Source organism: Suncus etruscus, chromosome 5 (genome assembly GCF_024139225.1).
Source record: "Suncus etruscus isolate mSunEtr1 chromosome 5, mSunEtr1.pri.cur, whole genome shotgun sequence".
Lineage (NCBI taxonomy): Eukaryota > Metazoa > Chordata > Mammalia > Eulipotyphla > Soricidae > Suncus > Suncus etruscus.
The window spans coordinates 15,991,663-15,995,081 of NC_064852.1; the positions used below are offsets into that span (position 1 = coordinate 15,991,663).

The 3,419-nt window shown below is 47.6% G+C and overlaps 1 pseudogene; it reads left to right on the top strand.

The window, feature by feature from the left end:
- The first annotated feature begins 428 nt into the window (after window positions 1-428).
- On the top strand, window positions 429-2,307 carry LOC126009412 (serine/threonine-protein phosphatase PGAM5, mitochondrial-like; annotated as a pseudogene).
- Window positions 2,308-3,419: the final 1,112 nt, after the last annotated feature.

Consider the following 3,419-nt stretch of genomic DNA (forward strand, 5'->3'; position numbering starts at 1 on the left):
TCTGTTAAAATTTCTCATCTCGGGCCTGGAGAGATTAGCACAGCAGCGTTTGCCTTGCAAGCAGCCGATCCAGGACCAAAGGTGGTTGGTTCGAATCCCGGTGTCCCATATGGTCCCCCATGCCTGCCAGGAGCTATTTCTGAGCAGACAGCCAGGTGTAACCCCTGAGCACCACCAGGTGTGGCCCAAAAAACAAAACATAACAAAAAAAATCTCATCTCCCAGGGCGGTGGTCCAAGCGGTAAGGCGTCTGCCTTGCACGGGCTAGCCTAGGATAGACCACAGTTCAATTTCCTGGCGTTCCATATGGTCCCCCAAGCCAGGAGCAATCTCTGAGCGCATAGCCAGGAATAAACCCTGAGCGTCAGTGGGTGTGACCCAAAAAACAAACAAACAAACAAACAAACAAAAAAAGAATTTTGCATCTGATGGCATTCCAGCAGGTGTTGTAGCCAGCGGCCTGTGGCCTGGCTGAGGACTCAGCCACAGTGCTCTTCTCGATCGTGAAGGCTGAGTTGCCCACAGCCCCTGGCAAGGCATCTGGGACCCCAACAAGGAAAGGAGAGAGTCACTGTCTCTGGTCAACCTGCAGAAAAGGAGCTTGGAGTGTGGAGAAAAGGTGCTGCCCTCCAGGCTGGGCCACTACAAAACCAAGGTTATCTAGCACATCTTCCTTGACAGGTACTCTCAGTACCATGTGGAGGCTTCACAGGAAAAGGACCACACCCTGATGCCTCTGGGGCAGGAAGAAGCTGAACTAACTGGTCTCCGACTTGCAAATATGGGATCTAAGTTTAATAAAAATTATTCATTCCTCTAGACCTGAGTGATAGAAACCACTGAGATCATTAGTAAATATGTTAGCAGAGGTAGCACAGACTTGCTATGAGAAGGTGCCCCCATTCAGTCCCACCCACCCATGTCTCACTAGAAGGCAGAGGCAGTGCAGTATTACGAAGATGGAGCCTGGATCAAGGCTGCCTTCCATAACTACATCCACCAGGTATCCACCAAGCAGCAAGAGGACCGTTTTGATTCTTTTGGGTGGGGGGCACAATAGTAGCTCTCAGGGGTTACTCTGCCCTCAGAAATCGCTCCTAGGGACCGGAACAGTGGCACAAGCAGTAGGGCGTCTGCCTTGCCCATGGTAGCCTAGGATGGACTGTGGTTCAATCCCCCAGTGTCCCATATAGTCCCCCAAGCCAGGAGCATTTTCTGAGTGCATAGCCAGGAGTAACCCCTAAGCGTCATTGGGTATGTAACCCCCCCAAAAAAAAACCAAACAAAAAGAAAGAAAGAAAGAAAGAAAGAAAGAAAGAAAGAAAGAAAGAAAGAAAGAAAGAAAGAAAGAAAGAAAGAAAGAAAGAAAGAAAGAAAGAAAGAAAGAAAGAAAGAAAGAAAGAAAGAAAGAAAGAAGAAATAGCTCCTGGGAGGCTCAGGGGACCATATGGGTTGCTGGGGATCGAACCTGGATCAGTCCCAGGTCAGCAAAGTGCAAGGCAAATGCCCTACCGCTTTGCTATCACTCCAGCCCCAAGAGGACAGTTTTGAGATCTTCACCTGCCATGCCGACATCACCCACTACATTGTGTGTAGGTCTCTGCAGTTCCCTCCAGAAGGTTCGCTCCATATTTCCCTCAACAATGATGGCATCACCCACTTGGAGATTGGCCTGATGTCCAAGTTAGTTCGTCTCAGGACCCTCAAGGACACAGGGTTCATGCATTCTGACAAGATCTCCACTCCTGAGATCTGCCTGGGGCCTACACTCTGCTCTAGCCCTCTACTCAGCTCTCCTGTAGTTTCTTCGTTTACAGATCACTCTGGTTATATTTCATTTCTGCAGGACAAGCAATAGGAAAGAAGAACTACCTAAATGTTATAGGGCCAGAACAAGAGCATAGCAGGGGACTGGAGAGATAACATAGAGATAGGGCGCTTGCCTTGCATGCAGAAGGACGGTGGTTCAAATTCCGGCATCCCATATGGTCCCCCGAACCTGCTGGGGGGTGATTTCTGAGTGTAGAGCTAAGAGTAACCCCTGAGTGCTGCCAGGTGTGACCCAAAAACAAACAAACAAAAAAAGCATAGCGGTAGGGCGTTTGCCTTGAACATAACCAACCCTGGCATTCCATACAGTCCCCGAGCCTGCCAGGAGTAATTTCTGAGCGCAGAGCTAGGAGTAACCCTTGAGTACTGCTGGGCATGATACCCCCCCCCCCAAATAAGTGATGTTTTAGTACTAGGATGGAAAATTGGAACCCGTTCAGTTCAGTGTTCTCTTACCTTCTTATCTTCCAGGGCTAGCCTGTAGGAAACACAGAGTCTTATGTTGGGGTTTGGACAAGTACCTTCAGTGCATAAAGCTTGCATTAAACATCTTGGCTTGTGGTCACAGCTAGCCATTAACCCCAAGACTTGCTGGGACAGCCCATCACCTCAAGAACTGTGGAGGAGTGTATCCGAGCTTCCATCTGTATATTCCTACACACCCTTTTGTCAAACTTAAGTATTAGTCAGACGTGTTCCTTAACTGGCTTTTCTTGCTTTGAAAAACAAGCTTACCCTCCAAAATTATAGATCTCTGTCAGTTAAACCTAAACTCAACTTTTTGGGCCTTTCCAGCACACATGAGTATCTGGGCAGGTGAGAGGAAGGAAGATTAATAATAACCAGAGGAGGCCTGTATTGATCAAATATCTAGAAGCTCAGTCTTAGGTTTGATGCTTCAAAGCTATAAACTTATAGACTATGATATTTAGATTTGATGTATCCATCCCAGATGCTAATTTTGAAAAACCGTGTATTTTCTGTGAAGTAGTTATAAATATTTTCTTTCCTTTTCTTTTTGTTTTGGGGCCACACCCAGCGGCAATCAGGGGTTACTCCTGGCTCTGAGCTCAGAAATCATTCCTGATAGGCTCAGGAGACCATATGCGATGCCGGGATTCAAACCTGGGCCCATCTTAGGCTGGCTGCACGCAAGGCCCTACTGCTGTGCTATCACTTTGGCCCATTATAAATATTTTCTGCAAGTTGGGGGCTGGAGAGATAGCACAGCAGTAGGGCATTTGCCTTAGATGCAGAAGGACTGTGGTTTGAATCCCGGCATCCCATATGGTCCCCCGAGCCTGCCAGGAGCTATTTCTGAACAAAGAGCCAGAGTAACCCCTGAGTACAGCCGGGTGTGACCCAAAAACCAAAAAAGAAAAAAAAACAAAAAAACCTTTTTTTTTCTGCAACAGTGCAACTAGTTGGAATATTTGAGGCAAGGGCCCTCTTATTTATGCTTTTTTAGGGGAAGGGGTTTGGGGAACACTCAGAGCATTGCTCAGAGGCTATTCCTGGCTCCATCTCAGGACTGATCCTGAGATCCTATGCAGTCCTGGGGATCAAACCATGATCAACCAGGTGCAAGA